Below are 14,372 nucleotides of genomic sequence, written 5' to 3'. Positions count from 1 at the left end.
TGTTCCCCAGTGTGCTTTACCAGCATGTTCAATGACCTACATTGACTACCAGGCAATCATTGTCTTAATTTAAAAAATTCTCATCCATGTTTTCAAATCTCTCCATTGCCTCACCCCTCCCTATCTCTGTAATCTTCAACAGCCCCACAACCCTTTGAGATGTCTGCACTCACCTCTGACTCTGGCCTCTTGAACGTCCCCAATTTTTATCACTCCACTGTGCCTTCAGTTGCCTAGGCCCTAAGCTCTGGAATGGTCTTCTTACACCACTCCACCTCTTTACCTCCCTTAGCTATCCAACTTAGCCCCAAGATTTTTAATAAGATTGATAGTTAACAAGTAACACTCATGGAAATTTCAGGAGCAGAGAAGTAGAATTGGTTGAGGGATAGGATTTTCTCTCTAATATAGGCTGAGGAGTTGGAAGTTGAAAAACTGAATCACAACAACGTGGCCACTAGTGGGAAAGTTCAATTGTAGTATGACATGCTTATATCAGCAGTTTTGGATGATAAATTCGGACATAAACATTTATTTTTCAGATGTGTTGAAATAACATAAGACCCAGAATTAAGATTTTGTGGGTAATCTAACTCCGCAGTCACTAATATATTTAAGGCAAGAAGACATAGGGCAGGATTTTGCCCTTGGTGTGCAGGCTCGGCAGGGGGTGGCCGGGGGTGGTCGTGAAGCTGCCTGCGATCGGGGCCGGAAGGCAATTTCATACTGGCAAGCCAATTGAGGCCCGCCCAGCGTGAAACGCTAGCGGCAGCAGTCAGCACTGACTGTGCGGGCAGGGTGAGGAGTGCGAGCTGGGTGAGTGCAACCTTTGCGCATGCGCGTGAGTGCACGCTACATAATCTCCCTGAAGCAGAGAGCTGCCTCAGGGAGATGTACTGATTTTTTTTAAAAAATGAAAGATTTTATAAATGTTATGAAACGTGCTCCCTCATGTGACTCTGTCACAGGAGCAGAGGCATGGTATTAATGAAAAGATAACTGATCTTTACTTGCTTTTGGAAACCACATCCTGTCCGTGGATGAGGTTTCCAAAAAAGTACAAAAGCCGCTTGGTCTTTTCACCTCCCACCAACCGTAAGGCTGGACAGGCAGCAAAAAATTTATTTTAATTAACTTTTTAATGGCCTTAATGGGCCACGTGAGTGCGCAATGACATCGGGACGCGCGCCCACCGTCATCGCGCGTCATTTTACATTCAGTCGAGTCGGGTGCAAACCCGCCTGCCAAGCTAAAAATTTTACCCATAAAGCTGAGAAATTGGTTTGTAGCAGCTGCAGGATCTGCATCAGCTACATTTGATGCAGCCCAATTTTGCCTCACACAGGCATTTTGTCCCCTATTCACAAATGGAAAAGGCTTAACAACTGTTTTAGGCAAGACCTTGGGTGCCTCTTTTTCGGCCTTTACCAATATGTCAGATGGCATACTTCTCACTGTAATGGATGCTTAGGTATTTGTTTTGCTCTTGATAAACAGACTATCAAATTTCTAGGCCAAGATTTTTTAATAAGATATATACATTTTTATTAAAACACCTTATGCAGTTGAGTGCTCCTGAGCAACCAACATTCCACTTTCTTTTCAGGATACATTTCTGGGCAGAGTCTCTCTAATTGCTGTTAGGTCCATATGACATGAAGAGAAATCCAAAACTTTATTCTTTTGCCATGTTCAAAAAATGGACTCTCTACTGAACCAAAAAATGATGGCTGCTACAAGTCACATAACCACAGAACTGGCCCTTTGTTCTGGGAGCTACCACCAGGAGTTACAAGAACAAATGAATTTCTCTCAGCCTGTTGAATCTCACACCTCATTGTACAGACCCCTTATAATCAACAAAAGTAGAGGAAGTGCAGGTGAACTGACTCCCCAACCTGAACTATCACAAAAGGGAGAGATCAAAACTAATTTTCGAAAAGAGATGCTAAAAATCACCTCTTCTCTCTCCTAAGGAGGAACAATGGAATCCTGGCCAGAAACACAGAAGCTGATTGTTAAGCCGAAATTATTCATTAATGGACCATGTCACATGACCCAAGCCTCTGGCCTTTTGGACAGTTTTAACATTACACCTTTGGCCACACAGATAGTTTGCTGTTTAACCTCCAACCGGTGAACCAGCAAGAAGCAGAACTCAAGGCAGAACAACAGCCTGCTCCTCGAAGCCTGGCTCTACTGGAAGATTCCCTATCATCACCTGCAGAGCCAACTCAGACTCTGTGTACCTAACTAATCTTGCGGTATCAGCAGCAACTGTAAAGTGAACTCTACAACTCTGGTCTTCAGCCAGCTGAACTCAAGATCCTAGGTGAAAGAAGGATCATATGGACTCGAAACGTCAACTCTGTTTCTCTCTCCACAGATGCTGTCAGACCTGCTGAGCTTTTCCAGCATTTTCTGATTTTTGTTTCAGATTTCCAGCATTCGCAGTATTTTGCTTTTATGAAAGAATTACTCATTGGACTCTGACTCTGGATTCTGGAAATCACATGAATTAATATCCATCTATGGGGATCTTGTACTGTTGCTATCCATAGTTCTAAAACTCCTTTTTCTATACCCCCGTTACTGTGTGTGTGTGTGTGTGTGTGTGTGTGTGTGTGTAGTGGAGTGGGAAGCTACAAACTCTCCTCCCACAGGTTTTGAATGTGGAATAAATTAATTTCCTGAGTTAATAATAACACAAGTTTGCTGTGAGTTATTAGCAAATTGTACCACACAAACCGAGGGTTTAGGAAAACATACCACCGCATACCTTAAAAATAATTCAAAACACCTTCTGCTTGCGGACAGTTGGTGAGAGGAAATAAGTATAACTTGCCTGTCTTTCTCCTGTTTGTAACATGGCTTACGCATAATCTTTGATATTCAGCTAATTTCAGAATAACTACGTGAAATGACAACCAGATTGTTGAAGGCTTTCCATGATCAAAGATTGCCGCAGGTTATGTCGTTATTAAATACACCAATTCTATAGTTCTACCTAGCTTTGTTTTTATAATTTCTGTTGCCTTTGTTTCTGTTAATCTTTACATGTCAGTTTTGATCTCCCCCACCCCACCGCCCAAGGCTGTGTTTGAATTCTGTCCAATTTTCACAAACATTAGTCTGTCCCAAAATAGATCCCTACCATTACAGGACTCCGACTGAAAATGGGAAACTATGTGTCCATTGTTGAAATAGTGTTTTCATATTTTACAGGTTGATGACTTTGTATTTTTATGCAGAGAAAACAATAAGAGATGCAGCATTATGTGGCAAAGTAAGTATAAATAGTGCAAATCTTTTGCATCCCAGTGATGCAAAAAATCTTTTCAAGTTCAAAAATCAAAAAGCACATCCTGTGATGTCACTGCTTTTCAATCAAGATGAGGTAACTGCACTTACAGCCATGTTACATCATCTATGTATTGAATATTCAGAATGTAATTATTCTGAGGGACTGGGTTGTGGGACAGCAGAGGCCTGGCTCCTCCCAGCCTGAGGAAGGGAAGGAACAAGTTGCATAAATAAGGTAAACTCTGAAGTTTCATAAAGGGAAAAAGAAAATAGCAGAAAGCAAACTGCTATTGAAGTAGCTGACTCGTATCATTATTAAAACAGGCTTTAAAGTGTTGGTACTGTGGTTATTGCTACCAGATTGAAGATGAGAAGTTGTGGCAGGAAGCATAGGCAGACAATCAGATCGCCAGCTCCTGAGGTGAGGCTCCCTATACTGACAGGTGAGATGAAATGTGTGATCTGTTGCTGGTGTGTTAACAGGAAGCACTTGGTGGCTATACTGCAAAATGGCTCCTGGTGATTACTAAAAGCTCAGCTTTACCTTTTGCATTCCGGTGGTATAGAAAATGTCTTTTAATTAATACAAATCAAAATGAGGTCACTGTGCTGTTACCTCCTCTCAATCAAACTAAAACAACCTCAACCAGAGCATATTGACTCCCTCATCCAGCACCATGTACCTTTGTGATGACAAGTAGATTTGTTTATGTTCCAGCATGGAATCAAGCTGACTGAGTTATTTATGAGCTTTTCTGCTTCACTTCCTGCTCTTAAAACCAGTTTGAATTCAACGTGTTTCTACAGGTTGTTGATAAACTTTGGTTTCCCCTCTGTACACGTTTTCTTTCCTTACAGTGGATATATTTCACATTTTTAAAGTTCCAATGCAGGTTGAATTTATGGCATATAAAACATGTACCCATATAGTTCTCTTCTTTCGTTCAAATCTCATAGGTATGCAACACAAGGGTTTCTGCCTGGTCATGTGTGAGATCCAGGTTCATAGCTGTGAGATGAATTTAAGACAGAAAGTGTGGGAGGCTCTAGTCTACACAGATATGTCACCAAAAACCCTACGGGGCAAGTCAGTCTCACATGAAGAGCTGAATTAATGCTTATTGGCATTGGATTTGGAAATTTAAAACATTGTGGTAGCTGACATGACACCAACTGTCCTGGGTAATTGATTCCACCATGCTGCAGATTAGTGTCTATTGTATCCTAATGAAGAAACTTAGATACTTGGGATGACAGTTGCTGGAAAGCATTATCTGTATTTTCAGGATTTACGTCTAGCATGACTAAGTTGCAGAGAAACAAGCAGCTGCTGATGAGGTTCTCCTCCTCTAACATGTGGAAACACTTGATATCTTATATACTTCTATAATATCACTTCACAATCATCTCCTTTTCTTTGCATTTCAATATTATTTCTTCATAACTCAATCTTCTGGCACTAGAAATCAGTCCTGGAGCTCATATCTGGATCACCTCCAGGGCTTGAATGTTTTATTTGAGCTTCAGTGATCAGAATTGGACAAAGTATCACGGTTTAGTCTGAACAGAGCACTATATTGTTGCAGCATTATTTGCCCTGATTTGTAATCAATTGTTTTGGTTATATAGTCCAACAATCTATTTACTTCAGTAAGTTCTGCTCTACACAATATCTGAGTATTAAAGAGGACAGAAAAAAATTGCTTTCATGTGGCATCTTTCACAACTTTAGGCTATTCTAAAATGCTTTACAGCCAATAAAATAATTTGTTAGTCATTGTTGTAATGTAGAGATGCCATCTGAGCACAGCAAGGTCTCACAAGCAGCAATAAGACAATGGCCAGATAAACTGTTTTAATAATTTTGGTTGAGGAATAAATATTGACCAGGACACAAGACTAAATGCCAAGCTTTATTTGAATAGTAGCATGGGATCTTTTATATCTTGGTTTAATGACTCATTCAAAAGACATTGGTCCCTCAGTACTGTACTGAAGTGACAGCCTAAATTATGTTTCTGGAGTAAGAGTCGAACCAAAAAGCTTCTGTCTCAGGAGTAAGAGAGCTGTCTCTGAGTCAAGACTGACAGTCTACCAAACATGACTGACAGTCTCTAATTGGGCTGATAAGTCTACTAAAATCACTCAATTTCTATCAACTTTATTATTAACTATTTTGACAAGCAAATGGAGTACTCCTGCTGCCCAATTTGTTTGCCTCATTCCATATAACAATTGTCAATATTAAATTTCACCTGCCATTGTTTCATCCACTTTTGTATGACTCATTTTATAGTTGCCGAGCTGAATCCTCAGGCTGAATTACTACCACCATCACATTAAGCTTAAATGGTAGCCTTTTGTTCAGAACCTTGTTAAATTATTTTTAGAAGTTGAGATATAGCATGCCATAGATCTTTCCACAGTCCACTTATGATTTTACCACTCATACAAAAAAGTGGATCTCTTAACCTGCATATCAATTTCATGCCGTGCCTGGCATCAAACATATTTTTAATCAGGGCTCAATTCTAAGAGATTAAAGAAGGGGTTGGTGTGGGTGTGAGTGGGCAACAAGCTGATATGTCATTAGTTGCTAGGTAGGAGGAGACGCAAACTGCTGAGTGCATTATTGTTTGTTGTCTGCGCTGAACTTGTAGGAAATTTGAACCAAGGACTACAATAATTCCTGAGCAACCACTTTGGAAAGTACCTCCAGTAGTAGCAGCCTCCAATAGTAGAAGGTATATTTGAATTGTTAGTTGGCACAATTGACAGCAAAATAGGCCATGAACAGAACCAGCAAAGTAGCAACTTTGACTAATATACAACCTCTTAAAGATAATTAAAATGATTATTTGTGACCAAAGCATTTCCTAAAAGTGGGAATTTGAGCTTATTGTTGTTTCCAGATTTTTAAACTGCTCTTTAGCCTCTCAAGAAAGTAAGTTTTTAGAGAGCTTGTTGTGAGCCTGCTTAATTACCAACTCCAAATGAAAAGGAGCTTAGCTCCAAGGATTTTGCTCTTCTCCATCAGAACTAATTTAAAAATAACCTATTTGACTCCTGGCGTCAATGAATATTTCATTTGGAGCCAAAATTGATTCCAAGGCTCCTGTTTTCCCACCTGCGATAACATCCTGTTTGGTGGATATAATGTGACTGCCAGAATTGCATGAAAAGCAATGTGTTAGAAGGTGTTCAAGGTCTTTTAATACCTACGTTTTGTGAATGATCTGCTATCATTTTCCATTTTAAGCACTAATTTCAGTCAATAATAAACAATATTGTTAAATTCAAAGTATAAAAATCTTTTCAAGAACTGCATATTTTTCTTCCAGTTGGCAACGATAAGTTAAAAATTTTAAAAAGCAAACCAAACACAGGGATTCATTTCTAGAGGGATAGAATTGAAAAGCAGAGAAGTTCTGTTAAACCTGTATTGAACCTTGGTTAAACCACACTTGGTGTACTGGACACAGTTTTGGGCCTGGATTTTACAGGGTGTGGTGGTCCCAGCCCCTGGCTAAAATGTCAGTGGAGAGCTCACTTATGATCCTGACAGTTTCCCTGCAGCAATTTAACACTGAGCTGAGACTTTACCCCCTGTCTAAGTAGGAAGTCCAACTTTAGGTGGCTGCTGACCAATCAGATGGCCAGCAGCCCTATTGTCCCAGCACCACCACCACGAGTGAGGGCCACCGCTCGGACTACAGGCAGTTCCACCACACCAAGATGCCCAGGTAAGTCCAGGTTGGGAAGTCTTGCAGAGGCCTGCCAACCTGGCCCCAGCGAGAGGGGTGATGGGGGTATGGGGGGATGGGTTAATGCGGCTTGGGTGGAGATTACGGGGGGGGGGGGGATGACCTTGATGGGGAGGGGGGTTGCCTCTGATGGGCTCAGGTAGCCCACAAAGGAGATCCCCAGCCCCTTTTCCCAACACCAACCTGTGCAGCTAAAGCTGGTGTGTGGCCCCCCCCACCCCCACTCCCCGCCAACCCCACCCCTGCCATCGGTAAAATACCAGCAGCACCATTAATTGGCTGCATATGAGCCTCAATAGGCCCAAAAGCAGACAGGACACCAACACCTCCCCTGCACCCTGTAAAATTTCAGACAGGTTGGGGGCGGACGAGTAGGCAGCAGGAAGAGGCCACCTGCTTAATTTTACACCCCCCCCTCCCCCTCACTGCATCCCGTCACAAGAACAAAGAACAAAGAAAAGTACAGCACAGGAAGAGGCCCTTTGGCCCTCCAAGCCTGCGCCAATCATGCTGCCCATCAACTAAAACATTTTGCACTTCCGGGGTCCATATCCCTCTCTTCCCATCCTATTCATGTATTTGTCAAGCTGCCTCTTAAACACCACTATCGTACCTGCTTCCACTATCTCCTCTGGCAGCGAATTCCAGACACTCACTACCCTCTGCGTAAAAAATCTATGTCCCCTAATAATTGACTCTTCCACCCTGGGAAAAAGCTTCTGACTATCTACTCTATCCATGCCACTCATAATTTTGTAAACTTCTATCAAGTCGCCCCTCAATCTCCGTCGCTCTAGTGAGAACAATCCGAGTTTCTCCAACCTCTCCTCATAGCTAATAACCTCCAGACCAGGCAGCATCCTGGTAAACCTCCTCTGCACCCTCTCCAATGCCTCCATATTCTTCTGGAAATGTGGTGACCAGAATTGCACACAATATTCCAAGTGTGGCTTAACCAAGGCTCTATACAGCTGCAGCATGACTTCCCAGCTTTTATACTCAATACCCCTGCCAATGAAGGCAAGCATGCCATATGCCTTCCTGACTACCTTATCCACCTGCACTGCCACTTTCAATGACCTGTGGACCTGTACACCCAGATCCCTCTGCCTGTCAATGCACTTAAGGGTTCTGCCATTTACTGTATAATTCCTGCCTGTATTAGACCTTCCAAAATGCATTACCTCGTATTTGTCCGGATTAAACTCCATCTGCCATTTCTCCACCCAAGTCTCCAACCGATCTATATCCTGTTGTACCCTTTGACAATCCTCTTCACTATCTGCAACTCCTCCAACCTTAGTGTCATCTGCAAACTTACTAATTAGCCCAGTTACATTTTCCTCCAAATCATTTATCCAAACCTTCAAACCTGACAGTGGAGAGCATAAAATCCAGCCCCTGGTTCCGTTCTAGAAGCACTGGAGAAGGTGCAAAAAAAGATTTACACGGATGATACCAGAACTGAAAAGATATACTTTTCAGGAAAGTGGCATAGTGCTAATGTCACTGGACTAGCAACCCAGAGGCCCAGGCTAATGCTTTGGGGACATTGGTTCAAATCCCACCACAGCAGCTGGTAGAATTTAAATTCAATTAGATAAAACAATTTGGAATTGAAAGCTGGTCTCAGGAATAGTGACCAGGAGACTATCATCAATTGTCATAAAAACCCATGGTTCACCAGTGTCCTTCAGAGAAGGAAATCTGCCATCTTACCTGGTCTGATCTACATGTGACTCCAGGCCCACTGTAATGTGGTTGACTCTTAGCTGCTCTCTGAATATAGCCTAGTAAGCTACTCAGTTCAAGAGCAATTATGGATGGGCAACAAATGTTGGCCTTGCCATTGATACCCACATCAAATGAAAGAATAAATTTAAAGAGAGGATGAAGAGGCTGGAATTCTTCTCTCTACAAAAGAGAAGGCAGAGGAGAGACCTGATAGAAGTATTTAAGATTATGATAACTTTGACCAATATACAACCTCTTAAAGATAGACATAGAGATGTTTTCAGTTGTGGGGTAGACTAAAATTAAGGGCAGTAAGCTTAACATAATCACGAAAAAATCGAAAAGGGAATTCAAGAAAACTTCTTTACCCAAAAAGTGGTGCCACTACCACAAGTAGTTGAGGCAAACAGCAACATATGCATTTAAGAAAAACTATACATGCACACGAGGGAGGAAGGAATAGAAGCATATGCTAATAAGAATGGGAGGAGGCTTGTATGGAGCATAAACACTGGCATAGACTAGTTGGCTGAATGGCCTGTTTCTGTGCTGTAGACTCTATATGTAACTCTCTAAGTAACTATCTCATTCTTATCGAAATATCCTTTTTATTCTCTAAAAAATGGCTAGTTAAAAATTATGAAGACTGATCATAAGGTCTTCCTCACAAATATGGCTCTCAATGGCCTGGGCTGCATCCCATCCATTATCATCACTCCCATTAGAAGTCAGTGTTTTCAGAAAAGAAGCATGACTACATTTCAGGGCTGAACCAGAATATCCAATAGAAACTATTTTTTTGTTTTATACACTAAAAAAAAGACTGACCTATAATCTCATGATCACTGTAGCTATTTAACATATTACAATTACAAACATTAAAACAAATGTAGAACATAATCTAATGAAAGGTATATTAGGTTATTTCAAGATAATCATATTTTATATTATCTTGACTGCATGGGGAACTGCTGCATAGTAGGCAGATACACAAATCAATAAATGGATGGATGGTTGATTTCTTGATATATGGTTAATAGAGGGATAGATTATTATAGAATCACCCTTAAAGAGATTAAATTCTAACTCTAAAACATGTCAGCCGTGGCTCAGTTGGTACCACTTTTGCCTCTGAATTGGAATTTTTTTTAATTCCATCATAGGATGTGGGTGTCATTGGCAAGGCCAGCATTTATTGCCCATCCCTAATTGCCTTTGGGGAGATGGTGGTGAGCCACCTTTTTGAACAGCGGTAGTCCATGTGGTGTAGGTACACCCACAGTGCTGTTAGGAAGGCTGTGGGTTCAAGTCCCACTCCAGAACTTAAGCACAAAAACAAGACTGACATTCCAGTGAAATGGTGGTGCTCCATTGGAGAAGCTGCCCTCTCAGATGGATGTAAAAGAACCCCTAACACTGTTTTGAAGAATTGTAAGGGAGTGATCCCCAGTGTCCTGGCCATTGTCCTTCTCAGCTAACATGACAAAACCAGATTAACTGGTCATTATCACATTGCAGTTTGTGGGAGTTTGCTGTGTGCAAATTGGCTGCTGATTTCCTACATTACAACTGTGACTACACTTCAAAAGTACTTCATTGGCTGTAAAGTGTTTTGGGAGGTCTGGTGGTTGTGAAAGGTGCTGCATAAATGCAAGTCTGTCTTGGTTAAATGAGCTCCCAACTCATACTTCAACCTTCTCACCAGCTGTGAGGATAGCAGTGCTCCACAAATTGTTATTCGAGTTTTAATTTAAATCTTCATTTTATAGAAATGGAGATATTTAATCTTCCTTATGTAGTGGAAACATTAAACTACAATTAAAGACAAAGACGTTCCAGTAACCCTTGCAAAATTTTCATCAAAGCAGTGTTAATATGGTCCACTTTATAAACCATAAGGTGTAATATGACTGTGAGATATATTAGATTAGCAGAGAAAAGTATCAATCACATTAAAAAATTATGGTGACTGGAGGCGAGGAAGTTGATTTACAGCTTCTCAAATTGCACACAAACTCCCTGACGAAGGATTGTTCTTCCAGACGAGTGAAAAAATAACGTTAGGGCAAATGTTTCAGTGGAAAGGAAAATTGTGTCCAGAAATTCCATTTAATAGAGAAAAACGATGCCAGCTAAAGATATGTGAGTTGATGATGGAGTGTTTTACTGCTTTTTGCCAGCTGATCATTCCATTTAGCAGCGGTAGCAAATGCACGGCAATATTAGCCCACAGACTTTCCCAACATCTTGAAACAAGCAGCAGCTTTAAATGAGGTCGTCCCTCCAGCTTCTCGGGTTAAAAGAGGCGGGCCTGTAAAATGTGGTAGAGCCATTACAAGAAACCTGAGATCCATTCATCATGCACTCAAATCGCCCCATCGCATTTGGATTGATTAGAGACAAACGATACCGTACAGTCCAGAGCACAGGGGCCATGCCTACTGACTCCAAAACCTTCATCTCGGTTCTAGGGCTTCACATTTATGACTGTAACGAATGACTTTAAACGTATTCATTTCTGCCGCAACTATTATTTTGTTCTGGCATTTAGGACTTTGAATAATTATTGCTAAAATGCTTTGCTTGATAACACTCCCGTGAAGCGCTTGGAATGGTTCACAACGTTAAAGGTGCTACATAAATGCAAGTTGTTGTTTGTATGTAACATAAAGGAAATTTTATACAGATCGACTAGATTTCGGTAAAGGAAAAATAATTTTAAGTGGCTTCTCAAGGATGAGCTAAAATAAAATTGGGTACATGAAACGTCGGTAGCAAGATAGTGACTGACTCGTATATATTTCACTGAAATTAGAATGCTAAATTTTCATGGATGAATTTCACATCCTCATAATTCTGTTAATTGATAAACGCACGTAACGATTGGAGGTTATTCGATATCCCTAGCCTTACAGCTCCATAGAAGACAAGTAAAATGAATCACTGTTGCACGCAATTTTAATTGAGCTATATGTTGTCGCAATGGTAACCAGCTCTTATCGGTCATCTAATATTTCTCTTATATCCTCAATCAGTTACAGATCGAAAGGTATGTGTAAATTTGCGCTGAAGACCCGTGCTCACGTTACCAAAAGGAAACCAATTGCGTGTGCTGAGTGAGACCTCCCTCTACATCCCATTAAACTGCGCCACAACAAATCAACCTTCCTGAGCCCTCATTTAAACAGAAAGCAGCAGCTAATTAACTCCATCTTTCCAGACGAACCCCACTGTTTATTTAATGTCACACAACATTAGTATCATTCACACTTTCTTCTTAGTAAGCAGAATTCTCTCGTCGTTACAAAGAATGTTTTATGAAACTCACCCATTACAGCTCAGGCTCAAGCATGTGACCAATGCGTTCATGTTGAAAGCTACAAATACCTGAATTGTTTATTTAATTTCACTGGGAAATCATTTTGATTCAACAGGACGACAGCTGAAGTCAATGGACAGTCGTCCGTTCTTTAAAGGCATTGGAATGTTCGTGGACTCATCCAACCGAAAATGCTACAGAAGTCAAAAAGTTTATTTTAATTGCATTTCCAGGTGGAATTTTTGAATTAAATATATATGTTTATCAATTGCGACGACCATACAGATAAAATGTGGCATTTCTAGTGTAGATTGTATTAAGGGCAGGTTGGTCCAGGTCAAGTTAGACACTTAAACTTATGTTTGCATCGCTCATAAAATCGCCCGTTATGTGTTAGCCGACGTGTATTCTTGTTGTGGTGGTTTAAATCACTCTGGCTAGTGGATTCATCTTTCCAATATCTGACTTTTTCATGTTTCGGAGAGGATGTTTATTTTTTGTATCTGCATCTTGGCTGAGAGAACAACCTTGAAAAGCCTAGTTGCCTGATGGAATTGTGCTTATAGCCCTCGTAGTGCGTTTTTTTTTAGATTCGTGGACCTCAATTCTTATATAAAATATATACATTGAGAGTGTGTTAAACGGTCGTTGCAGACAGTTTGTTCACTGCAGACTAAACCGTGAGGCGCTGCTAAGTAGTTTGAGCCCAGTAACTACCTGCGATTGTTTTCGTTGCTGATTGCACTATAAGTAAGTCAAAGACAAAAAAAAAAGTAGGTTATATTTTCCTTGAAGACAGACAAACTAGCATTGGCTTAGAAGGATGATCCCCTGTCCCAGATCTCCCAGGGCGCTCGCAAACATTGTTTTTACAGGTGTTCAGAGGAATCACTAAAAGTGATTAAAGGTTTATTCTATTCCATGCTAATGGATTTGGTGAGGATTTAGATAACTTCAACAAACGGAATGAGCTGAATTTGTTAAATGTTTAGACTTGGATCCGTATTTTTAAAGAAATGTTTTTTTTAAAAAAAAACTGAGACCTCTGCAAGAAATCCGACTCTCTAAAGAGAGAGAATGTAGCATTACAGTTAACTGAAGTTAAGGAAACGTGACATAATTGTTCAAACTACAGAAGGCTAGAGCGTTTGAAAAGCAAAGAATTCTCATCAATGCCATTTATACACAAATCTACACAGGTGGGTTCTGCAAAAAAAATACAAGGAAAAGGAATTAAAGACTAATCCAATGCTCAGGGGGTACTTGCCAAATATTTAAACCATTCATTTCCTGTTGTATTTTTTATAACCTAACTGCTCTGTTTTGGGGACGCAAATTAATTTGTAATTAACATAATATCCCGCTAACTTGCGAAAAACATATCTCTTAAAAACGTGGGTATTATTGTCACAAATGTAAAGAATTATATCCTAAAACCTATAATTTGAAAGTTACATTTTCATTTCATCTCAGAACACTGGCCTCTGGTGTTGGAGAGACTGGAAGACACAGAATGTATTCACTGAATAAAAAATGTTATATAAAAGCCATTATATTGAAGACGCCGATTTAGGCAGGCAGTGGAGGTGTGCCTTTTGTCAAGTACATGTTGCACAGGCTCTAAAATTTAGTTTGCTATCGACCACATTAAAGTGGCTACTTAGCACAGTGCTTAAATTGTTTATCAATTATTTAGCACTCTTCACACGACTGAAGTTATGTTTATCTTGGATTGTGAACAAAATTAATCGAAACTTTCAAAGTATCTCCAAATTTTTCAATTGTTACATGTGTAAGGTAAAGCACGAGGTTTTTCTTGAACACGAAAAGGCAAGAAATAGAATAATTTGTTCAGTGTTTGCTATTATTTAATTCCCAGTGTGTAAAAAAAAAATGTTAAAATTGCACTCTGAAACAGGACTATAGAGACTGGAACACCTTCCAATATCGAAGGTTCAACAATGGAAAGCAAAATCCGGATTAAGTCCTCTGGATCTATAAATAGATACAATAGCGGCCAGTTTAAAATAACGATTCCCACCCCCAACCCCACCCCCATCCCCACCCCCAAACCAGGCTGATACCCATTATTTCAATGATTCATTCACAAAGTAAATGTACCACTATCTGTTAATTCGCTTTTATTTTAGCTTCCAGGAAAATAATGCATTGATTTCATAATTGGAGGAGCTTCGTGCGGGTCACTTTCGAAAACCGCAACACTAGTCAGCAATTTAGGAACAGAAATAACT

At 40.3% G+C, this 14,372-nt stretch overlaps 1 long non-coding RNA gene across 1 annotated transcript; it reads left to right on the top strand.

Annotated features, from left to right (window-relative positions):
- The first annotated feature begins 3,470 nt into the window (after window positions 1–3,470).
- Window positions 3,471–12,711, top strand: LOC121292857. Its single transcript, XR_005946351.1, has 3 exons — window positions 3,471–3,538; window positions 3,664–3,746; window positions 12,236–12,711. It is a non-coding gene; the product is annotated as an uncharacterized LOC121292857 (long non-coding RNA).
- The last annotated feature ends 1,661 nt before the right edge of the window (window positions 12,712–14,372 follow it).

The sequence above is a fragment of the Carcharodon carcharias genome, chromosome 20 (genome assembly GCF_017639515.1).
Source record: "Carcharodon carcharias isolate sCarCar2 chromosome 20, sCarCar2.pri, whole genome shotgun sequence".
NCBI lineage: Eukaryota > Metazoa > Chordata > Chondrichthyes > Lamniformes > Lamnidae > Carcharodon > Carcharodon carcharias.
Note: the sequence above shows the minus strand (reverse complement) of the source record. Positions and strands in the feature narration are given on the sequence as shown.